Raw genomic sequence first — 27,051 nt, forward strand, 5'->3', positions numbered from 1 at the left:
GCTAGGGGGTCGCCCTGCCGCAACCCTCTAGAAGGCTTAAACTCCTCCGTAGGACTCCCATTAACTAAAACTGACACAGTAGCTGATTCCAAGCAACCTTTGATCCACAAGATCCATACAGAGTGGAAACCCAGTTTGTGTAACATATCATACAGGAAATCCCATCGAACCGAGTCGTAAGCCTTCTCAAAGTCCACTTTTAGGCAGATACCACTTCTCCCCTTTTTCCTGAGATCCTCCACCACTTCATTTGCCATAAGGACGCTATCCAAGATTCCTCTACCCTTTAGGAAAGCTGATTGGCTTTCATCTATGATTGCAGGCAGGACCTTCTTCAATCTCCTAACCAACACCTTAGTAATGATTTTATAAATGACACCAACCAAGGAAATGGGTCTATACTGCTCCAGCTTGGTGGGGTCCCTCACCTTCGGGATAAGCGCAATAAATGAAGCATTACAACCCTTCGGGATGTCTCCAGTCGCATGAAACAAAGCCATTGCTTCCATTAAATCTGCTTTAACAAAGTCCCAGCTTTTCCGGATAAAATTGAAGTTGAACCCATTTGGACCAGGGCTCTTAGACCCTTCACATTGCCACACTGCATCTTTAACCTCTTTTTCTGTGAAACCAGCTACAAGCCCCTCATTTTCTCTCAAAGTTAGAGTCTTAAACTCCACCTCATCCAACCTCACCCCTAGATCTTTCGTTGCATTGAACCTAGCTTCAAACAGCTTTTTCGCCTCCAACCGGACAGTACCTGGTTCCTTACACCATCTGTCCCCGACCTGAACACCCTTCACTTCATTCCTGAGTCTTCTCCACCTCAGAGATGAGTGAAAGAACCTAGTACAGGAATCACCACTCTTGAACCAACTTACTCTAGCCTTTTGGCACATGAGGGATTCGAGTTTTTTGTCATTTTCTACCAATCGACTTGTCAACGCCATTCTGTTAAGCCTTTCACTTTCCTCCAGACCCCCGATACAATCTCTGTTGTCTAGCTCCTCCAGCTCCTGTAGAATCCTCCTCTTCGCAGAATGGAGGTTACCAAACACCTCTTTGTTCCACACTTTCAGCTCTGACTTAAGGAGTTTCAATTTCTCCTTAAAATTGACTATTTCGTTCCCTTGGACTGGGAAGGATTTCCATTTATCCTTGACCATGATGTTAAACCCCCTCTCCATAAACCAAGCGTCAATCGATCTAAAGGGTTTAGGACCCCAATCCTTCTCCACAGATTTTATCACCAAAGCACAATGATCAGATACTTCCCTTCGAAGGACATACTGTTTGCACATGAGCCACTTCAATAGCCATTCTTCCGTGACTAACCCTCTATCAATTCTACTTTTAGCTGTTCCATCCGGTCTAAACCACGTATAATTCTTGCCAACCAATGGTAAGTCTAACAAGGACATGTGATCAATGAAGCTGTTAAAACCAGATATCTCTCTTACCTTATCATTCCTACCCCTGACTCCTTTCCTCTCAGATCTGCTTCTCACAGCATTGAAGTCACCACAACAACACCAGATTGATTCCTGTGACGCCGTTTTAACATTAGAGAGCTCCTCCCATAGAGTCTTCTTTGCATTCAATGCACAAGGAGAGTAAACGTTGGCCACAACACACCTAACAGACGATTTTACATGTTGACCAACAACCACAATAAAACCTTTCCCCATCAAGTGGTATTCATAACTAAAACCTTCTTTGTGCCACATGGACAAAAGGCTTCCACTCCCCTCCTCCCCTTTATTGTGTACCCAGCCGACATTATTATCACCCCACAAAGCAAAGCACCTAGCATCCGAGATGTCCTTAGCCTTTGTTTCTTGTATACAAACAAAGTCCGCCTCCTCCCTTCCTATTAAATGCCTCATGTACCTTGACTCGGTACCACCCCCAGACCTCTTATATTTAAGCTGACAATAATCATAAAAGACCTCCCTTCTTCCCTTCCTCTACACAACTCATGGTCTTCAAATCCCTTTCCTCCAGACTCGAGAACTCCTGGATAACCTCCTGTTCGTCCTTACGACACCTTATTCCAACTTTCCTACTAATGTCCCACAGCTTAATCGGTTCCTCTGGTGAAACAGGCTCACGCAGCCTTAGGTTGCAGTTATCAATATCTCCATCAGAAAGAGAGACTGTGGGCATACCTTGTCTAGAAAGAAAGGATAGAGCATTCTGCGGGCATTTGTTTCTGATTCTAACAGATCGCCTTGGGTGTGACTTGGTGCCTTCCAGATCAACAAGGCCTTTGATTTTCCGCCGACGCTGTGTGGTTGTGACTCCCCTTTCCTCAAGCCCACCACCTTCTCCACCCCCCGACAGCAACCCTCCTCTTCTGCGGTGAGTTCCGATCCCAAGAACATCGTCCTGGGTTTCGCAAGAGACGTTGCCAGCTTGTGCCCCTTCGTGCTCCATCGGTTTCTTCTTCTGCGCACTCTCCAACTCCAAATATATGTTACTGCTACCTTCCTTCACAACGTTCTTATTGTTCCACTGTTCTTGCGAAGCATTCGTTTCCTCTCCTCATGCTCCCCCCTGTCTTCCTCCAATTCGACATCTCGTCTCCAACTCGGATCCATGGTCCGACAGAGAATTACCAGGCCTTGACCCGGGATAGCCCACTCCCATACCCGTCTGCAATACTTCTTCTTGGGCTTCCTTTCTACCCTGGCCCAAACCTAGCACGTACATGTGTTGGTTATACATACTTTCAACATCCACCACTAATCTGGCCAACTCAGCATGCACAGAAAAGCTACAAAGAGAACGCTTGCAGGCCTGGACAGCAGCGTTGCCAAAGTCAGGTTCCTCAAATAACTTTTGCCTTTGACTTTCCTCGTCAGTGAAAGGATTGCCACCTTTTTCCTGACACGAACAGAACCCTGCAGAGAGCTCCCCTAAACGGACATTCAATCGTTGCGCCTGACCTTCGTCCTCTTCTCCACCTCTGACCACCTTCCCCTTCGTCTGACTCCGTACTATAGTCCTTCCGACTCCCCTTCCTCGTTGCTTTTCACCGAGAAAGCCGATTCCTCCACGTAGGTTTCGGTTGAGGTGATACTGTCTGAAGAATCATAATTACGATGTGAGTCTTTGCACTGGCCTTCTAACACCACTGGGTGTTCCTCCTCAATAAAAACACTTATATTTTGATCATTGATCCTATACTTCCTTGCCACCCTTATGAACCGATTATTCTCAATTCTCACTTTCAGACGTGCGAACTCTAGATTTTCCCACATCAACGTGGCATCATCAATATCAATCATCGTAGCTAAGTCTCCAACCACTCTAGCGAAGCACTCTCTGTTCCATAAGGTTATTAGCAGACCAAGACACCTTACCCAAACCACTCTATGACTCACTGTGAACGATGCTGACCACGACTGCATGTTGATAAAAACACTATCAAACCATTCTCTGTTTAAGTTTATAATCTCCTCCATCTTTTCCCCACCTCTTGATGTTAAAAGAGCAAGGTTATCCCCCATCGCTCTTACTCTGACCATGCTCATACCTCCTCTAACGAATTCTTCTCCTAACTGTTCAAAATCCATGTCAGCATTGAAGCGCCCTACCACACTTCCCTCCATCCACGGCAATGACTGTTGCTTTACGGTAATGACTGGTCCCTTCCATGCCCACCTTTCCTGTCCTCTAACTGCATCAGCAAAAGATTTGTTCTCCCCCTTCTCCACCCAGGCCTCCTTCCCTTTGTATGACTTATTTACCTCAATCATATCCTTATAGATTATGTTCAAAAGAAGTTAATTTTCCCTGGATTAGAAGGAATGCAGGTTATCTTAGCTCATTAGTTTGAGAGATACAAGAAGGTGCAAAATGTTTTATGCTCTTGGCATGTTCTATAGTTACTGATAAAGTAAAAAAAGATATGTTTGTAGTTCAGGAGTTTATGGATGTATTTCCTGATGAGATTCCTGGACTTCCACCTAAAAGAGAGATAGAGTGTGCAATAGACTTGATTCCTGGAGCAGGCCCTGTGTCAATTTCTCCATACCGAATGGCACCAGTAGAGTTAGCGAATTGAAGAAACAACTAGAAGACTTATTGGAGAAGCAATTCATTCAACCTAGTGTTTCTCCATGGGGAGCTCCAGTGCTATTAGTGAAGAAGAAGGATGGTTCGTCACGTCTATGCATAGATTATAGACAATTAAACAAGTTAACAAGAATAAATATCCTCTTCCTAGAATTGATGACCTGATGGATCAGTTGCATGGGGAAGTTGTCTTTTCTAAGATAGATCTGCGCTTAGGTTATCACCAAATTTTAGTGAAAGCGGAAGATGTTCAGAAGATTGCTTTTAGATCAAGGTATGGTCACTATGAATTTCTGGTTATGCCATTTGGTGTGACTAATGCTCCAGCTATTTTCATGGATTATATGAATCGGATATTCAGACCTTTTCTTGATAAGTTTTTGGTAGTGTTCATAGATGATATCTTGACCTATTCTCGTACAAGGGAAGAACATGCAGAACATCTTAGAACCGTCCTGAACATTTTGAGAGAAAAACAGTTATATGCTAAACTTTCAAAATGTGACTTCTGGATGTCAGAAATACAATTTTTAGGACATGTCATCTCTGCACAAAGAATATCAGTAGATTATTCTAAAGTGGAGGTTGTACTTCAGTGGAAGCGTCCTAAAACTGTTACAAACATTAGAAGCTTTGTGGGGTTAGCATGATATTATAGGAGATTTATAGAAGGCTTTTATAAAATAGTGGCTCCTTTAACCCAATTGACCAGAAAGGATCATCCTTTTGCATGGACTGAACAATGTGAGAGAAGCTTTGAAGAGTTGAAAAGAAGGTTGACTAATGCTCCTGTATTAACAATCCCTGATACCAATCAGTCTTTTGAAGTTTTTTGTGATGCTTCCTATCAAGGATTGGGTTGTGTTCTGATGCAGAATAAGAAAGTTGTTGCCTACGCTTCGCGTCAGTTAAAGGTGCATGAAAGAAACTATCCAACTCATGATCTAGAATTGGAAGTAATTGTCTTTGCTTTAAAAATATGGAGACATTTTCTTTATGGAGTTAGTTTTGATGTGTTTAGTGATCATAAAAGCTTGAGGTATTTGTTTGATCAGAAGGAGCTTAATATGAGGCAGAGGAGGTGGATCGAATTTTTAAAGGACTATGATTTCCAGCTAATATACCATCCTGGGAAGGCAAATGTTGTTGCAAATGCGTTGAGTCGTAAAAAGATACAAATGTCGTCGCTTATGATTAGAGAGTTAACATTGATTAAAGATTTCAGGAGTATGAATTTGGAGGTCTCCATGTCTTCAAATTGCATTAGTTGTAATACACTTGTTATAACTAATGAATTTCTGGAGAAGGTGAAGGAGAAGCAGTTGGAAGATTCAAAATTAAAGAACTTCATGGGCTTATTAAATACTGACAAAGCTAAAGACTTATCTTTAAGAATGGATGGTATTTTGAGATTCAAAAATAGAATATGCATACCAGAGGACAATGAACTAAAGCAAACAGTGTTATCTGAAGGTCATAAAAGCAAACTCAGTTTATATCCAGGAATGACCAAGATGTATCAAGATTTCAAGAAGTATTATTGGTGGCATGGCATGAAGAATGATGTAGCTAACTTTGTAGCTGCTTGCTTGACTTTTCAGAAATCAAAGATTGAGCATCAATGACCTGGAGGCATGTTAACTTAGTTAGACATTCCATTGTGGAAGTGGGATAGTATCTCAATGGATTTTGTTACCCACTTACCACGTACTTTGAGGAAGCATGACTCTGTTTGAGTCATAGTGGACAAGTTGACAAAGACGACACACTTCCTACCTATAGATTTGAGAATCTGTATGCGAAAGTTCGCCCATATTTACATAGATGAAATAGTCAGATTGCATGGTGTACCCTCCAGCATAATTTCTGATAGAGATCCTAGATTCACCTCCAGATTCTGGAAAACACTTCAAGAAGCCTTGGGCACTAAACTCAGACTTAGTTCAGCATATCATCCTCAGACTGATGGACAATCAGAGAGAACTATCTAGTTCTTAGAGGATTTGCTTAGGACTTGTGTGTTAGATCATTTGGGCAGTTGGGATGAAATTCTACCTTTGGTTGAGTTCACTTACAATAACAGTTACCAAGCTAGCATAGGAATGGCTCCTTTCGAGGCATTGTATAGAAGAAAGTGTAGGACACCTCTGTGTTGGTTTCAGGATGGTGAGAGTGTGTTAATTGGACCAGAATTAATACAATAAACCAATGAGAAAGTCAAACTGATTCAAGAAAGATTGAAAACATCTCTCAACAGGCAAAAGTCGTATGCAGATCAAAGAAGAAGACCTTTAGAATTCTCTGCGGGTGAGCATGTCTTTTTGAGAGTTACACCGTTCACTGGTGTAGGAAGAGCACTCAAATCCAAGAAATTGACACCTAAGTTCATAGGACCTTACCAAATTCTCCGAAGAATAGGCCACGTGGCTTATGAAATTGCTTTGCCTCTTCCTTTAGCTAACATTCACAATATTTTCATGTATCTCAGCTAAGAAAGTACGTACCTGATCCCAGTCACATTCTAGAGTCTGATTCAATCCAGGTGAAAGAAAATATGTCATTTGAAGTGAAGCCAATCAAAATTTTAGATTCACAAGTGAAACAACTTCGTGGAAGAAGTATTCCCACGGTGAAAGTTTTGTGGAATCTCATATCTGGAGACTCCACTTGGGAAATTGAAGAGAAGATACAAGCATCATACCCTAATCTCTTTCTTGGTAAGTTCATTTTCGAGGACAAAATTTTTTGTAGTTGGAGATAATGTAACTACGTAAAATGATAAACAAGCAGAGCCACGACCCCCCGCCACAATGCCTTTCATTTTTCTTTTTCTTTTATCTCTCTCTCATATTCTCTTCTCTCCCTTCTCTCTTAATTTTCTCTCCTAATCTTCATCTATTTTAGAATTTGATCGGACCACATTGTAGCTGGCGAGTTAAGGAACATTTCTACCCGATCAGATTTTTAAACAGAGTAAGTTCATTTTTACTCTAAATATCCTTTGTTCTCAATTTTTCCTTAGGATTTAGTCATCAATCTTGGTGGGGTCAGTTGAGAAGTTTAATCCTCTCAACTTATTCTACTATATACTGAATTTTTGTTTTGTTTGGATAACTTGCTTTAGGCCCGTAAATCTTGAAGCTTATCCAGACTGTGGGAAATAAAATTCTAGAAGTTGTTTGGAAAGCAAGCAATTGAGGTAAGGGAAGCTAAATTTAATTTTTAATAGCACCCTAGGATAGAAGATCTGAATGTGAATGGGACATGGTCCCAATATTCAATTTCTCTTGCAGGGATGTTGTGTGTTTATATATTGTGTTGTTTGTTTATATATTATTTAAACTAGTAAAAATATTAGATTTTGATGGTTTAATATTTAAGAGTTGTTTTTTTCTGTTAAATAAGATTTTGAATATTGTGGATTGCGTTTTGAATGATATTGTATGAAATTGATGTCATACATTTGGGATAATGTATGAGTTGTTATTTGATGGTACATTAAGTATGAAAAGCCTATGTTTAACAGAGATCCTCTGGCTTCACTGATTATCTAAGTCATGTAGACTAAGATATCAGGTGGTGAGAAGCCGAGAGGGAGTTCATACACACCGGGTCCCACTGTAGGCACTCGGTATTGGATGTTTGAACTTACCCTGATCCTTTCTATTGGATTCGTTGGTAATATTTGGGTCAGGTGTTAGTCTCTGGTAGGGGCATACTTAATGAGTCTTCCAGAAGATGAAGTGGGATTGAAATGAAATCCAATGATTGTGATTGAAAATAGATCCATGTGTGGTCTATATGAATGATGAAATTGATAATGAAATTTTATATGACAACAGTTAAAGAAATATTTATAAATGATTTGTTTGATTGGTTCCTTTTGCAAAAATTAGATAAGATATGAAATTTCTTTTTATTAGCTTACCCTTGCTTTTCTTGCTGTGTTTGAATTGCGATGACTGTACTATGTACACGAGCAGATGACCATACAGGTGCAGGAGAGCCTTAGAGGTTTCAAAGTTTTATTTTGAGCTATGAATATTTAAATATTTTTATTTCTATAAATTCTAATCATGTATTAGGAATGTTTTGAAAAACTCCAAGTTTGTATAGAAACTAATAGAACTTTTATTGTAATAGTTATATGTAAATTATAGGGTGTTACAGATTCCAAATAACCGAGATAAATTTTTTATTGTCTACTTTAATTTATAAGTTTAAAGTTAAATTTTACAATTTTTTACATAAAAAATAATAGAGACCAACAAAAAAGTGTAAAATATTTTAGACGTTGCGGTGTAAATTTAAAAGTTTTACGTGGGACCAATGATATTTGATTTAAAATTTAATTTAAATGTTAAATAGTGCTTCTTCTCCATAGAAGTTGCGGTGTGCAAATGAGATAACAATTTCTTCCTCTTCAACAACTTCTTAACCTTTATTGTGGTATCCTTGCATTTTGTTGATCCATATTCAGTTATATTGGAGCATCATTTTATGAACAAACATTATGTTAGTGCGTTATATCTTCATTTTATTATTAAAATTCAAACTGTGCTTGTTTTTTACAGATTTCAATCATGATAATGCACAAATATCTTTTCACTAGATTGTTGTTGATAATCAATGGTTGATATTGAAATTTAATTTTTAAATAATGCGCTATTTAGTTTTGTAAGCTTATAATTATACCATTGAAATTAATATTTTCTATATATAGGAGTAAATTTATGAGTGTTTAAAATTGTAATTTGTACTTTTATGAAAAGTATAAAAAATACAAGGACTAATTAATTATTAGTCTTAGGAGTGATAAACTATTTAGTCATTACACTACAAGAAAAATCATGAAATAGAAACCAATTTGGAGAAACCAAAATAATTAGTTGCAATAGTAACTAAATTAGAGACTATTTTAGAAACTAAAAAGAAATTTATTTTCTAAATTTGTTTTTATTATTTTCTATTATTGTTAAATAGTTTCTAAATTGGTATCTAATTAGCAACCAAGGTTTTTGCTACCAAATTTAGAAACTAAATAATTGGTAGTTAAAACCTTAGTTACTAATTAGATACCAATTTAGAAACTATTTAACAATAATAGAAAATAATATAAACTAATTTAGAAACCAATTTTTTTCTTAGTTTCTAAAATGGTTTCTATTTTAGTTCCTATTGTAACTAATTATTTTGGTATCTAAAAATTGGTTTCTATTTCATGATTGTCTTGTAGTGTTAAATTGTTTAAAATTTTAGGAATTAAATTGTAAGAAATTTATAAAATATATTGTATGAAAGTTACAGGAAAACAACTGGTCTAGATAAAAGAAAATTGTATTGTATGTTTGTTTGATGTATTAATTAAATTTAATTCTCATGATCACTATGAGCAAGTTTTAGTACAGATTTACAAATCAATCATGAAATTAGGATGGCATGCCTAGGCTCTCTAACAAACTATACTCAATATCTCCTGTTTTGACTATATTCACTAAGTGTAAAGGTACATTTTCTTGGCACCCTAGAAAAATTACTTGATCAGCTGATATTTGCTTATAAAAAAAACAAGGAACTGAATGAAGCTGTCCGAATAAAATTCAACTGATAAAAATTGAATTCTTTTAATTCATAAATCAATTGACAGAAAAGTATGTGTTTTTAACTAGTGTGAAACCGAGCATACAAAAATTGGTTAATCTAGTTCATATTTAATTTGATAAAGATAAGAGAATATTTTTCACCTTTTTCTTACCTTCAAATGGTTCACATGTGTTAAAAGCTTATCAAAGCAGTTTCCACTTTCTTTAAAATGCACATCAGTTGTCTTGTGGAAGGCAAACTTTGACAATTCCTTTCTTCTTGTATTTTTCCACTCTCACCTACAGCATGTGCTTATTGAAGTAGCTTGGGAAACCCATTTACTAAATCAAATTCCTTTCTTGAAACCAAATTGCTTGAATAGTTTGGGATCATGTTGAAATAGGACTCGTTGCACCATTCCACTTAGTCTTTTTTTATGCAAAACGTTCACATGAAACTCTGAAAACTCAAACTAGCAGTACATGTGAAACAATTATGCCTGTTTAATGAGTGACTCTAAAGAACATATCCTTGATCCGAGCAACACTGAAACAAGCGGTTAAAACTACAATAACAATAAGGAGGGAAAATAGTCAAATTATAACAATTTGGAATGTATTCAATACGTTCTAGACACTGATTCCGAAAATGGCCAATTTAAGAAAAAAATATTACAAAAACAAGGAGAGGTGAACTTAAAAAGTTGCAGACACGCAGAAAATCTCCAATGTGAAAACCCCTACTACTTTCGAAAGTCAATGTGTAACTGATGTAGTAATGTTGTTGGTTGAATCGAGTTGTATAAAATCTAGAAAAACATTTGAAATGATGTTATTAAGAGTGATATTGGAATGCTTGAATTCTTGTGAAAAATTGAAGACTACCCTGCATGAAAATTCATACTTTTCATAATTCTAATGTCCAAGTTGAAACACAATTGACATTTTTCTCAAAAGTGAACAAATTAAATAAAATAGAGATTAAAGTTTTATAAAAACTCAAAAGAAATCAGAAGACACTTGTCTATTGTGTTTTCGTTTTTTCTATTTTACCTAGTAATATTTGTTTGTCCCTTGTGCTCTTCTATTTTTTCCTCTTCTTTCTAACCTGTTCTTTTGCTCTTTATACCAGAGTCTCATTTTGTCTTGTTTATATGTAAAAAATGTTAAAATAAATTGAATTAAATTTAAGAAACGGAGACATAAAGTTAAAAATGCTGCATCCAAAACTAAATGTTCACAAGTGATCGCCACAGAGAAAGAAAGTAGTATTCTGTACCATTTATAAATTTGAATATGAATGCCTCTCTGTATCTAAAAGCCAAGCAACTAACTAAATATCTGACTTCAAGTCCTTTCAACAAGAGTTCTATGTGGTTCAAATTAAATTAATACCCAATAGTTTTTCTAACAATAGATTATAATTTCTTAATCTTACTTCAGTGACAAAGTTATCTAGAATTGATCTATAATAAGTTCAACATGTAGGAACTAATGGAAGGAAATAAGAGAAGGCAAAAGGTTGTAGCAACTGATTGAACGTAACTGCACAAAATTGCAAAACTTATCTTATTCATTTTGATTTACTCAATCATATATATAATAAAATTACAATTACTGGAAGCTATAAAATAAGAATACTAACAGGCCTGTAAACTAACTATTAATGCAATATAACGGTAAAATAGTTTAAGGGTAATAAAATCAGAATTAATAATAATAAAATCTGAATAACCAACATCCTCCCTTAATTCTGATTTGGAACAACATTTCCAAATTGAGTTATGATATTGTTTTTTTCAATCGCCATCAATTCTTCATTTATATCCTTTTGCCATTTGGGGTGTTGAATGGCATCAGCAAGTCTCACAGGTTTTGATTCTGCAAGAAAAGCAAAGTGAACCAAATCTCCATTGTCATCAACTTCATAATCAAGATTTACTTCACAATCTTGAAGATGTACAGGTTGTCGCTGCTGCCTTCTTGGTCGCTCCATCATAGTTGCAATTGGAGTTGCAACTTCAGGTTGAATTACAACTTCAGGTTGAACTGCATCTTCAGGTTGAACTGCAGGTGCTTCAAGAGTGACTCCATCTTCCATATCATCGTTCAAAACATAAATATATCATTTTTTCGAATCTATTTCAGCTGCTGCATTCCATTGCCATTCCTCATCTTCGGCAAATGTAACATCACGACTAATAATCACCTTCTTTGTCATTGGATTATACAGTTTGTATCCTCCATTTTTATAACCAATGAAAATGGTTTTCACTGCCTTATCATCAAACTTTGATCTTGTTGTCTTAGGGACATGGGCATAAGTAATGGACCCAAATACTTTCAAGTGTTGCACATTGGGTTTGATTCCGCTCCATACCTCAATCGGAGTTGTGTTAGGAACACTCCGAGTGGGTGATCTGTTTATCAAATATACCGCACATGTTACGGCCTCAGCCCAAAAATAATTTGGCATACCTTTCGCTTTAAGCATGCTCCTCGCCATGTCCATGATTGTTCTATTCTTTCTCTCAGCAACTCTGTTGTGTTGAGGTGTGTAGGGGAAAGTAATGTCATGTTGCAACCCAAGTTCTTCACAGTGCCTCTTGAATTCATTAGACTTGTACTCACCTCCTCCATCACTACGCACCATCTTAATTTGTCTGCCACTCTCTCTTTCAACAAATGCTTTAAATATTTTAAAGCAGTGGAATACCTCATCCTTGCTCTTCAATACATAAATCCAGGTTTTCCTTGAAAAATCATCAATAAAGGTTAAAAAATACTTATTACCTCCAACTGATGATATGTTCATCGGGCCACAAACATCTGTATGAACAAGCTCCAAAGAAAATTTTGCACGCCAAGACTCCTTAACAAATGGTATCCTGTGATTCTTTCCAAAAATGCAAGCCTCACACAATTGATCAGGGTGATGAATATGGGGGTAAACCATTCACTAAATTTCTTTTGGAAAGATTTTCCAAACTCTGGAAATTTAATTTCCCAAAGCGTAAATGCCATAACCACGATTCATTATTCACTATTATATTCAAGCACTTGAAATCACCCATATGAATATCTACTGGAAATATGCGATTTTTTGATAAAAAGGATTTAAGAATCAAACTACCTTTTTTTTTTATCAAAAATTGATAATTTATTTTCAACTATGTGCATCACATAACCCTTCTCGGCTAGCTGCCCCATACTCAACAAATTACTTTTCATATCAGGTACATAGAAAACATCATAGATGTACCTGTGATCACCATTCTTCAATGTGATAAGAATTCGCCCTTTTCCAGTCACCGGAACGAACCTGCCATCACCGAATTTCACTTTTGTGCGAAATGAGTCATCCAAATCTGCAAACAACTCCTTCTTACCACACATGTGATTTGTACAACCTGTATCCAAATACCAAGTCTGATTGTTTGGAGTTTCATTTGATGTGGCTGCCATTAGTACTGCATGATCCTCTTCATCTTGTTCGTGATTACTTTCTTCTTGAGCACAATTGACAGCATGATTATCACTTTTTGATCTGCACTCATTTGCATAATGGCCACGTTTATGACAATTATAACACTCAACATTTGATTTATTATAAATGCCTCCTCGTCCTCCGCGACCATGTTCCCCGCGCCAAGCGCCTCCATGATTTTGGCCACCACGACCTTTGCTGAAATAGCTACCATGTTCACGATAGGAGCTACCAATTGAGACTTGTGCTTGTAAAGCCTGATCAATTGGTTTTTCAATCTTATTGTCATTCATCCGCTGCTCATGCGCTCGTAGAGAACCAGACAATAATCTTATTGTCATTTTTGAAATGTCATTGGCCTCTTCAATTGTGGCAACAACATGTTCAAATCTGGGAGTTAAAGATTTCAAAATCTTCTCCACCTTTGCCTTCTCCGAATGTGTTTCACCATTGGTCTTCATCTGATTTGTCAAGACAATAACTTTATTTATATAGACATCAATAGTCTCTGTGGTTTCCATCTACAGCAATTCATATTGGCGTCTTAGGGTTTGAAGACGCACCCTCTTGATTTTGTCATCACCTTTATAATTGGTTGACAAAATGATCCAAGCCTCACTAGCAGTTGTTGCTCCTTCTATCTGCTCAAACGTCTTGTCATTCATCCCTTGATGAATGAGATACAAAGCCTTATTGTCCTTCTTCTTCTGATCACGATGCGCTACTCGTTGCGCCTCAATTGCATTATCACCTAATGCAGACACTCCACTCTCAACGACATCCCATAACTCATGATAATCAAACAAAACTCTCATTTGCACACACCACCGATTGTAATTTTTTCCATTAAGGATAGAGACTGATAATTGGGTAGAGTTCATGATAACAAACTAACTCTTGATACCAATTGTAGGAACTAATGGAAGGAAATAAGAGAAGGCAAAAGGTTGTAGCAACTGATTGAACGTAACTGCACAAAATTGCAAAACTTATCTTATTCATTTTGATTTACTCAATCATATATATAATAAAATTACAATTACTGGAAACTATAAAATAAGAATACTAACAGGTCTGTAAACTAACTATTAATGCAATATAACGGTAAAATAGTTTAAGGGTAATAAAATCAGAATTAATAATAATAAAATCTGAATAACCAACACAACATGCACATTCTTTAGCTTAACATCCACTAACAATTTAAATAACGCTCTTATATTTGAAAATAAATCAAACACTAAAAAAATCATTCAATAAAAATCAATTTTAGATATAAAAATAATTAGTTACTATATTGACTAAATTAGATACTATTTTAGACACTAAAATAATTATTGGTATCTAAATTAATTTTTATTATTAATAAATAATTTCTAAATTGGTATCTAATTAGCTATCAAGGTTTTAACTATTAATTATTTAGATTCTAAAGTTGGTAGGTAAAACTTTGGTAACTAATTAGAAATCAATTTAGAAACTATTTATCAATAATAAAATTTAATTTAAATACCAATAATTCTTTTAGTTTGTAAAACAGTATATAATTTACTTAATAATAACTAATTATTTTTTGTCTCTAAAATTGATTTCTATTTGATAGTGACAATTAAAAAATATTTGAAAATTTGATCAACTAGGCAATTGACTTTCATGTTATATGATAATTTTATTTTTCATCATTGTAGATATTATACTAGCATAAAAAAATATTGAAGTTCGAACCACACACGATCAAGGAAATGAAAATAGGCATAATGTGATGATCTACAAACAAAGGATCGATTAAAGTCTAAAATTCAGCAACAAAATCACATGTCATACTCATAGAAACCACTTCAGTCTGTGCTTATCACTATCTTTTTCATTGTGTCCAAAATTAGCAACTTTTGCATTGGTGTTGCAATTGATGGGTGGTAGTGGATCGCATAGATTATTGCCAATAAAGTTGGAGGCATTAAAGGTTTGCAATTGAGTTCCTCATGGAATTTTTCCCTTCATATGATTATGAGACAAGTCTAGCATATTAAGAAAGCTCAAATTTAAAATAGTTGGAGGGATTTCACATAAAGTTAATTCCTTAAGAAATCAGTGGACAACAATGATTCCATATTTCTTTGCTTTCTAATTCTTTTATACATTGTTAGACACCATGTTAGAAAACTTCTCATACTTAACTTGTTCTCATCTTATAAGATTTTTTTAATGAGTTAATTTTAATTTGATATAGTCAATATTTTTTGTTGGACCATGCTAGACTCATTATGTTGCTGAGGACAAACTGGTTTATGAGAAATTGGAAGATGGCCTATATATCTCAATGATAGAGATGGTAATCATAAAGCTGATACGAATGTTATGCTTGAACTAAAAAAACAAAGCCATAAGACTGCAACAAACAATTATCATTTGTTGGACTTATTTAATTTTTGATGTTGAAAATTAGTCCCAACTACCCTTTAATTACTTCAACTAATGCTACAAGGTATGTTAGTACTTTTGTTCAACAAGAGAAAACAACTCGCTGAGATGGTTTTCTATAAATAGAGATATCAGTGAGTTCAAGTCCATTAGGCAAATTAATACAACATAATTTTTTAAAACTGATCAAATATATTTGTCAAATGAACTTGTTAAATAATATTACATAAACAATGCATCAATACTCCTTGGTAAATAGGAGTTGGAATGTGTTAGGACAACGGACGCTAGAAAGATGTGGGAAGTTTAGAAACTCCATAATTCAATGCAAGCTCCAACACTTATTAAATTCATTCAAACAAATTTTATTTTCATGTCGTGAATATTCCTATATGCTATTATCAAGTGTGTTATAACTATCATTGTCATTTAGGTCAGGTGGAGGTTGTCTTTATGGATCTTTTTATATTTGTTGGAGCACTTATGTTAATTTTAGAGGCAACTAGATTGGTAGATTCAAAGATCATTTTGGCTAAGTTATTGCCAACCTGTTATTTCTCAATCTAAGTCTTTTGTTTCATCAATCACCCCATCACTATTTATTGTCACTTGTTTGTTCCTGCTAGAATTTGAAATTTTTCTTATGATGGATTAACTTTTTTTTTATCATTTATTATTTTTTAAATTAAAATAAATAGTTTCTCAAAACATATGAGAAGATGAATATTTTACCTATGGAGTAAATGTGAACTTGTTGTAGATATACAAAAGTAACTTTTTGAGTTATTTTGTATTAAGTGAGTTTGTTGTGATTATGAAATATTCTTTTTCTATAATATACAATATCTCCTTATTCCATTTTATTCTTATCAATAGCCTAAACATTGTTTGAGGGATTGTGACCAAAACCAAAGAGAGAAGCCAAAAAATTAGAGAGAAAAACCACACACAAATCCTCCAAAACAAAAAATGACCTCCATTTCATCTTTGGGTTGCAAAGATGAAGACTTATCTGAGAGCATGAAGATTTTCGGATATAAAGGAAGATGGTAGTATTCAAAATCCATTACTTCAATAACCCAACAATAGAAAAATTCAAAAGTCACACTGAAGAAATAAAAAGGAAAGGAAAACTACTTGCTATCATAGAAACAACCTTACATGATGGTACTCCGAAAACTGCCAAGATAGTTTGGTATCTGATTGCATCCTCCTATAGGATGATAACCAATAAGTATCATTAACTCTCCTATATTGTCAAGTTTCCTTTTAAACTGATATAGCACACACTTAAAATAAATTGATTCAAATTTTTTTTAGATGACCAACACCAAGCTTGCACCTTGTCCAAGATCTTCCTTTCTACTTTCTTAGTGGGTGATCTATTTAGAACATGTGCATCCATAAAAATTCCATTCCCCATAGATAACTTGGTAAACCTTTGCTCCTCTACATTTGATAAGTGACAGTAATATTTCATATTAAAAGACAAACACTTATGAATGTTTGTTGATAAAATAACTATAATTCAACCCCTAATTTATCAATTTAAACCTTTTTACATATTTTGTGATTATAATATGAATAAGAATGATGTATTCCCAAATTTGTGTTAATTTCATGATTCTAGGGGAAAATGGAGATAAAAGAGCTAAAGGAGAATATACAAGATGAAAAGGGAAAGTTGGAACATTGGAAACTTGCTCAAAACTTACCCAAGCAAGATCACTCTAAAGGAACTCGCCCAGGCAAGTTCACTCCAGAGAAGCTAGACTTTTTCTCATCAAACTCGCCCAAGCAAGTAATAACTCGCCTAGATGAGAAGTCACTTAGCCCAAACCCAATTAGGTTAAATATGAGGCGTGAGGCATAACCCTGGATATCATTGGGAGAATAGAGATAGGTAGAAAACCCTAGAGTAGGCAACATCAAGGAGAAACATCTTGGATCTTCTTTTCTTGCTTTTCATGCTTGTAATGGCCAACCAGAGTGGCTAATTGCTCTGGGATTGGGAGTAATTTGTTCAAACTCTTATGTATTGAGGTGATATTTATCTATAATATTCAGTTCTTGATTGATGATTGATATTATCATTTTATTCCCAAAGCTTAAATTATTCATGATTTTGATCCTTAGATTTGACTAGAAAGTACTTCTAAGCATCTTATCTAAATGCTAATGCTTAACATATTTGAATGTCAAAAATAAATTTGAAATGTTAATTGCTTTATAACATTTGTTTGTAATGATAAGGAATTTTTATAAATGTGAGAGGAATTGATATTTATGAGACTATCTTAATAATTTTGTATGCGAGGAATCAATATGAATGATTTTTATATATGCTCCAAGATCAATCAAGATTGAATATTATATTCTTTTGGAAAATACAGATGAGTGAGAAGGATGAACCCCAATACCAATTTTCCCAATTGACTTATAGAAATATATCCCAATTTTTCTTGCGAATTCACCATACAAACAACCTTTCCAACAAACTTTTACAAATTGTCTTATATTTAGTGAATATTATACTAGAGGGTTTAACTATTTGTTATGGGTTCGAAATCCATCCTTAGGGAAAAATTGTTACTTTTGACACAGTACACTTGTCGTAAAATAGTCATCCTCACCATATGCATCATGGTCTTGTTTTTCTTTTTTGCGTTACCATTATGTTGTGGTGTATGAGGAGGTTAATGGATATTGTCCCGACCAGTCCTCCGTCATCGATTCCAAAGACTGACCTCAGACATCGCACACCGGTGCCTGATAATGGAAGTGGGCCACGTAAGGGGGGCCCAGACGCACCTATCAGGGGATTGGTCAGTCTTCGGACATCGGTACAATAGACATCGACGTTAGAAGGAGAGATCACACCTCGACAACAAAGGGAGATATCGGACCTCGATAATAGAGGGAGAGATCGGACGTCGGCTGTCTGAACGTGATAGCGGACCACGTAAGTTGGACCCTAGACTTATACTAAGTTATCAGTTAAAACATCAGATATAAGGGAAGTCTAAGTCACGAGGGATCCATGCACGTGGTGTGTATAACGCATACAAGCCCGACACGAAAAAGTAATCCTTGGAGGCGCTAAGGCCCATTAGGGTTAGGGTTTCCAAGAGAAGTTGCATGCATGGCACGTGAATACTTAGGGCACCCGCGGAAACAGATGGCGCCAGAGATTAGGTGCACAAGTTGGTACCCAGGCGGCCACTCTGTTAGTCGTTGCACTCCAAGGGAAGTTCTATGTGCCAGATACGCTAAGATTATGTAAATAGCGGCGCAAGGACGTTCCCCAAGGAACCCTAGACAAGGGTAACAACACAAAGGTAAACCCTAGTTTGAACCTATATAAAGGGTGCTAAGAACCCTAGCAAGGTACACAGTTTCTAAGACAGAAACTACTTTATACACTTGGTGTTTCTTTGCCCTTATACTGACTTGAGCGTCGGAGTGCAAACGACCATCAAGGCGCCCCTTTGTCTTTGCAGGTGAGATATCCTTTGATCAAGGAAGTACGATTCTCAAGCAGATATAGAAGGGCCAAAGGCTGCCGTTCAAGTCAACCGACAGGAACAAATACCTTATCTTTCATAGTAGTTATTGAATTCATCATAAACATATTCATCCCTATCATCACGAATTATAAATAAATTATCACTTTGTATCTTAGTTGAGCACTTGAACTTCACATATCACATACATCACTTTCCTTTAATTGTATTGGGTTTGATTCTTAGTCTGATCAATAACCATAAGCTATGTTTGTCTCATCATTGGATTTTCTTTTTCCTTTTTTTCAACTTTAGCATTCATGCAAAATGTCTCGACTTATTTTAGTTATAACATTGGATCTTCTTCTAGTTAAACTTCTTTTTGTTTTGGTTGACCCCAATTTTTATTGTTGGTCAAGTTACTTATGTTAGAATTAGAGGCCTTAAACAAGAGGGTGGTGAATTGTTTTTGAAATATTTTTGCAAGTATTTAAGGTTGAGTGAAAAGCTACGAAGAATTAATCCAGAGAAACTGCTGAAGACTAGCCACATTAGGAAGATTCAGTACCCTGAATTACTGGTCAATGTGTAACTGGCGAAGAAGGCCAACGGAAAGTGGAGGATGTGCATTGACTTCACAGACCTCAATAAGGCCTGTCCGAAGGATTCCTACCCGCTGCCCAGTATTGACGCTTTGGTGGACAGTGCGTCTGGATGCAGATTACTCAGCTTCCTGATGCCTTTTCTGGTTAGAATCAGATCATGATGCACCCCAGGGACGAGTGCAAGACAGCGTTCATGACAGAGTTGTCTTGTTATTGTTATAAGGTGACGCCCTTTGCGCTGAAGAACACAAGTGCCACCTACCAGAGGCCAATGGACAGAGTTTTAGCGCCCATGTTAGGGCGGAATGCCCAAGCGTATGTAGATGACATGGTGGTCACCTCTCAGCAGAGGGAGCAACACGTAGCATACCTGGAATAACTATTCACCTCGATAGCGAAATACAGGCTGAAGCTGAACCCGGAGAAGTGTGTGTTCGGGGTAGAGGCAAGCAAGTTCTTGGGGTTCCTACTCACTAACCGTGGGATAGAGGCGAATTCTGAGAAGTACGCTGCGGTAATAGCAATGACAGGGCGCATGGCCGCTCTGTCCAGATTTTTATCGGTAGGAGGAGATAAGGGGCATCCTTATTTCCAGTGCCTGAAGAGAAACAGTAGGTTCGTATGGACCAGAGAGTGCGAAGAGGCGTTCATGAAGCTGAAGGAGTACTTGGCCAGTCCACCAGTGTTGTGCAAGCCATAACTAAGTACTCCACTCCACCTATACTTCGTAGTTATAGAGAAGGCGATCAGTTCGGTTATGCTGCAAGAGCAGAACCAGGTGCAGAAGCCGATCTACTTTGTTAACAAAGTGTTGCATGGGCCAGAGGTGAGATACCAGGCCTTAGAGAAAGTGGCTCTGGCAGTAGTGTTCTCAGCGCGAAAACTTCGCCACTACTTCCAGAGCTTCACCGTAATAGTGATGACAAACATTCCAATTCGCAAGGTCTTACAGAAGTCAGATGTGGCAGGAAGAATGGTGTGATGGGCGGTGAAGCTATCAGAGTTCGATGTGCAGTATGAGCCTAGACGCCCCATTAAAGGCCAGGTTTACGCTGACTTCGTAGTAGAGCTCTCCTCGGCAGCCACGCATCAAGAAGGAGCAGGTTTCAGATGGATACTCTCTATAGATGGTTCCTCCAACCAACAAGGTAGTGGGGTTGGTGTCATCTTGGAAGGACCAGATGGGTTGCTAATTGAGCAGGCCCTACGTTTCGCTTTCAAGGCCAGTAACAACCAGGCAGAGTGTGAGGCCCTGATTGCTGGAATGCTGCTGGCCAAGGAGATGGGAGCAAATGGTTTACTGGCGAAGAGTGACTCCTTGTTAGTCATAGGACAGGTCACGGGGGAGTACCAAGCTAAAGACCCTCATATGGCCGCATACCTAGAGTACGTCTAGGTTCTGAAGGAGATGTTTGAGGTGTTCGAGTTAGTCCATGTGCCCAAAGAAACACCTTTTAGCATGGTGCACGATTCAGACGCAATGATTCTAGTAAAAATTCAGGAGAACTTGACATGTTTCCAGAACTTCGTGGTCGAAGAGTCCAATGAAGAGAGAAAGGTGAACCTGGACCTACTGGACGAAGTAAGGGAGGAAGCAAGAATTAAGGCTAAAGCCCTGAAGAGGAGGGTGGAGTACAAGTACAACTCCAAGTTCAAACCTCGGCAGTTCCAGGTCTTTGACTTGGTGATGCGAAAGGCTCACCCGTACCAGCTAGAGAACAAGTTGTCCCCCAAGTGGACTGGTCCTTTCAAAGTTCCACAAGGAACCTTAGAAGAGGGTAACAACACAAAGGTAAACCCTAGTTTTAAGCTATATAAAGGTGCTAAGAACCCTAGCAAGGTACACAGTTTCTAAGACAGAAACTACTTTATACACTTCGTGTTTCTTTGCCCTTATACTGACTTAAGTGTCGGAGTGCAAACGGCCGTCAAGGCGCCCCTTTGTCTTTGTAGGTGAGAGATCCTTTGATCAAGGAAGTATGATTCTCAGGTGGAGATAGAAGGGCCAAAAGCTGTCGTTCAAGTCAACCGGCGAAGCAAGTCAACCGGTAGGAACAAATACCTTATCTTTCATAGTAGTTATTGAATTCATCATAAACATATTCACCACTATCATCACGAATTATAAATAAATTATCACTTTGTATCTTAGTTGAGCACTTGAACTTCACATATCACATATATCACTTTCCTTCAATGGTATTGGGTTTGATTCTTAGTCTTATCAATAACCATAAACTATGTTTGTCTTATCATTGGATTTTCCTTTTCCTTCTTTTCAACTTTAGCATTCATGCAAAATGTCTCGACTTATTTTAGTTATAACATTGGATCTTCTTCTAGTTAAACTTCTTTTTGTTTTGGTTGACCCCAATTTTTATTGTTGGTCAAGTTACTTATGTTAGAATTAGAGGCCTTAAACAAGAGGGGGGTGATTGTTTTTGAAAGATTTTTGCAAGTATTGAAGGTTGAGTGAAAAGCTACGAAGAATTAATCCAATGAAAATCTGTTTAGCCAAATAGAAAACTGTTTTTAAACTTCGTTCTAGAAAATCATCTTGTTGTTTTCACGAAACAATCGATTGTTTATGCCAGTAGATTTGAAAAGCAAAGTTAAAACAATTTAATGAGTGTAGGGATAGAGAAATTCACACAAGATGTTTATACTGGTTCGCTCTTAACCATGAGTTACATCCAATCCTCAAGTAACCATTGAGAATTCACTATGTAATCAAACCTAGATTACAAAACACACACCAAAAGTGATTGTTTTGAACCCCTCAAGAACACACACCACTTTTGGGAAACCACATAGTTTCCAGAAAGACCTTTTGAAACTGCACCACACCAAAACACACAGAAATACAATGTTCAAGGAAGAAGGGAACAAAAATACACCTAGGTAAATCAAAGCTTAAAGTTCAGAATTACAAGACTCAATCGTATTCCACACTTGAGATGATCCAAAAGCTCTTTGAAATCTTCAAAACTGTTTTTGATTGATCTCTCTTTCATAGTTAATGCATAGAAGTGCAAAACAACCTTTTTATACTTTAATTAAATGGTCAAAGCAGTTAAATCAAGAACCAAAAGTTGTTGGAATCATTTAAAACAGATTAGAACAACTTAACAGAATTCTGTTAAGGTTTTCAGAAAAAACAACTAGTTGATTTCTCGAAACAACCGATTGAACCAGTTTGACAAAAAAGTCAAAACAAAGCTAAGCTTTTCAAACTCATTTTAAAAGTCACTAAGTGTCAAACAACCGGTTGAGATTTCACCCTCTTTAGAAAACTCATCTTTTCGAAAAGATTAAGAATCAATTAACCTTGGATCATCTTAAAGAATGAATTAACATTTCAAAGACTACTAGACACGCACAACAAACAACAAGGTCTTCAAGCATTCTTCTTGGATTTGGAGACATCAAAGCACCTTGTTCAACAACTTAGATCTTTAGCAGTTCAATCTTTGTTGTTGGTTGATTCATTCAATCCCTTCCTTTCTATTTTTATTTTGTTCTTATTGCAACTCCCTTTATTCTTGAAATTATTTGGACTTGTAATGCTCACTTTTGTGCCTTCTGAGAATTCTTTCTCTCATTGATTCTTTGTTCATGGGCTTCAAGTGAATTATGTAATTCTTCAATACTTCCCGACATAAGGTTCTTTTATTATTAAATTCATAAAAAAAATATACTCAAAATATGAAATTAATGTTATACAGATCATATCAACATGTTGATTTGAAATCCTCTTCAAAATACTTGATTTCATTCACCAAAATCTGAATTTCGTTGAAATAATTTGAGAGCAACCACTACAAGAAATCCGTATAGGTAATTTACCTACCAACAGAGTTTTTGTGGATAATGAAAACAGTATTTAACCACCAACTCCTGTAGGTAACGTGTCCATAGCTAAATCGATAGGTAATCCAACATGCAGGTGGGACTTAAAGCCAAATTCCTTGAGAAATGCCTAAAGAAGATTAACCATTACACTAAACAAGTTTTGTTGTCATGTTATGATTATTATTATACTTATTAATATGATTATCAATATTAATATAATTATTAAATATTATTAATATTATTAAACATTACTAATATTACTAAACATTACTAATATTACTAAACATTACAAAATATTACTAAACATTACTAATATTACTAATATTATTAAATATTACTAATATTATTAACTATTACTAATATTATTAAATATTTTTAATATTATTAAATATTTTTAATAATATTAAATATTTTTAATATTATTAAATATTTTTAATAATATTAAATATTTTTAATATTATTAAATATTTTTAATAATATTAAATATTTTTAATATTATTAAATATTTTTAATAATATTAAATATTTTTAATATTATTAAATATTTTTAATAATATTAAATATTTTTAATATTATTAAATATTTTTAATATTACTAAATATTTTTAATATTACTAAATATTTTTAATATTACTAAATATTTTTAATATTACTAAATATTTTTAATATTACTAAATATTTTTAATATTACTAAATATTTTTAATATTACTAAATATTTTTAATATTACTAAATATTTTTAATATTACTAAATATTTTTAATATTACTAAATATTTTTAATATTACTAAATATTTTTAATATTACTAAATATTTTTAATATTATTAAATATTTTTAATATTATTTATATTATTAAATATTTTTAATATTGTTAATATTATTAAATATTTTTAATATTATTAGTATTATTAAATATTTTTAATATTATTAAATATTTTTAATATTATTAAATATTTTTAATATTATTAAATATTTTTAATATTATTAAATATTTTTAATATTATTAAATATTTTTAATATTATTAAATATTTTTAATATTATTAAATATTTTTAATATTATTAAATATTTTTAATATTTTTAATTATTTTTAATATTATTAATTATTTTTAATATTATTAATTATTAAATATTATTAATTATTAAATATTATTAATATTATTAAATATTATTAATATTATTAAATATATTTATATTATTAAATATTATTTATATTATTATTATTATTATTATTATTAAATATTATTAATATTATGAAATATTTTTAATATTATTAAATATTGTTAATCTTATTAATATTATTAAACATTATAAATATTATAGAGTGTTAATATTATAAAGAATGTTAATATTATAAATATTATTAATATTATAAATAATATTAATGATATTAATATTTTTATTAATATAATTTATATTATTAATATTGTTATTATTAAAGTAATAATTTTATTCATATTACTAATATGGTTAATATTATTAATATTACTAATATTGTTAATAATAATATTATTCATATTGTTATTCATATTATTAATATTATATTAATAATATTATTTATATTATTACATTAATATTATTAATATTATAATATTATTAGTATGTATACTTATTAGTTAAGATTAATATTATTTATGAATATTAGTTATGATTTTATAGTTATGTATATTATAATAATATTTTTAATATTTGTATATAATTATTATGATAATAGTTGGTAGGTAATAGAGATCCTTGAGTAATAGTTGGTAGGTAATAAAGATTTGTAGTTAAAAGTTGGTAGGTAATAGAGATCTGTGGGTAATAATTGGTAGGTAATAGAGATCCGTGAGTAAAGTTGGTAGATAATATAGATTGTGGGTAATAGTTGGTAGATAATAGAGATCTGTGGGTAATAGTTGGTAGGTAATGTTGAATTTACGTATGGATTCAGATTTGTTGGTGATATCCGTAAGTAATGTTGTCTGTGAGTAATATCCATAAGTAATGCTGAATTTACCTATGGATTCAGATCCATGGGTAAAAGCAGTAGATAATACTGATTTTTGTTGTTGTGAACTCATATTACCTTCTTAAAGTCCGTAACTTGACTTTCTTTGTCCTGTCAAAACCATCATAGGTCTTAACTAAAATATCTCACACTTGATTTGTTGTAGTGGCAATGTATATTTTCCCAAAAGTAGTAGCATCAACACATTGATGAATGAAAAATTCTACCTTATTATAAAGTTTTCTGATATTTGGATTACAAACCTCAATAAAAAAAAGTTAATTTTTCATATGCTAATTGTGCTTAATTTTGGATTACAAACCTCAATAAAGAAGTTAATTTTTCATATGCTAACTGGTGCTTATGTCTGACATCTTCCTATCATGTACATGAAAATAGCACACGTATATGTAGTGTTAATGCAATTTTAAGCCTAAAATTTGATAGTTATATCTGACATCTTTCCTATCATATACATGAAAATAACACATATATGTAGTGATAATGCAATTTTAAGCCTAAAATTTGATAGTTATAAGGTAAGGCAAGTCTTGAAGCCCAGTTAATTCTACGACTAAAGAAGCATTAATAAAATAAAAGAGAGTGTGCAATCATAAATTACAAACCTATTTTAAGGAATATCTAACACCAAAGGTAGAGTACCATTTTTTTCTTGCCTTGTTACTATCAACGTGCAGGAAAACAAGTTTGGTATGCTAACTTGGAGTTTCTATGCAATCTTCCATCAACAAATCTTTCCTTCTATTTTCTAATTCTTGAAATTCTATTGGTGATAGGTTGGGAATGTTTTGTTATAATTTTTGGATAAGATCATAGTAGTTTGGTAATGAATGAGTAGATAATTATTCCCACGAGGGGTTGTGAGTAGGAATTGTTTCTTTTTATGTTTTATGTATAGTTGTAGGTATTTTGTAAATGGGTTAAAATATCCCTAATACTCCTATTTAATATAATATTTATTTATAATTGATTTTTTTTTGTCTTTTTCTCTAGTAACATAGCTTCGTAATTCCTGAAATCCCAACTACACAATTTCTTATACATCTTGAAAATCAAATATGGTAGTCATCTTTACCATCCAATCATCAAAATTCTTTCCATCAAACACTGATAAAGTTCTACAAACAACATTGCTCAAACTCGACATTTCACCTTATTTGAAGATTTAGGTTCTTTAATTAAAGAACACACCTCAAAGGTCGATGGATCGACCTTGATCTTGATACTAATAGGTTAGAAATCACAAACACAATTAAAAAGAAAGAAATTATAGAAAGATAACGTTCTATATTATTGTCAAATGTACATCCTTGCACTCTTAATAAAAGATACCTTATAGAGTATTACTTAACTAAGATACTAATTGTTCTAACAAACTTCTGTGAATTACAATTTCTAACATCATGTTCATTTCAACTCCTAGTTGAATTAATGGTTTAGAACAAGATAAAAGATGAACAAGAAAACAGGTATAATAAAAAAGTTGATGATGCATTAATACTGCAATTTACCTA

The 27,051-nt window shown here is 34.3% G+C and overlaps 1 pseudogene; it reads right to left on the reverse strand.

Moving 5' to 3' along the window:
- The window catches only part of LOC137838803 (receptor-like protein EIX2), a 69,303-nt pseudogene that overhangs the window by 10,765 nt on the left and 31,487 nt on the right, over positions 1-27,051 (reverse strand).

Source organism: Phaseolus vulgaris, chromosome 4 (assembly GCF_000499845.2).
Source record: "Phaseolus vulgaris cultivar G19833 chromosome 4, P. vulgaris v2.0, whole genome shotgun sequence".
Classification (NCBI taxonomy): Eukaryota; Viridiplantae; Streptophyta; class Magnoliopsida; order Fabales; family Fabaceae; genus Phaseolus; species Phaseolus vulgaris.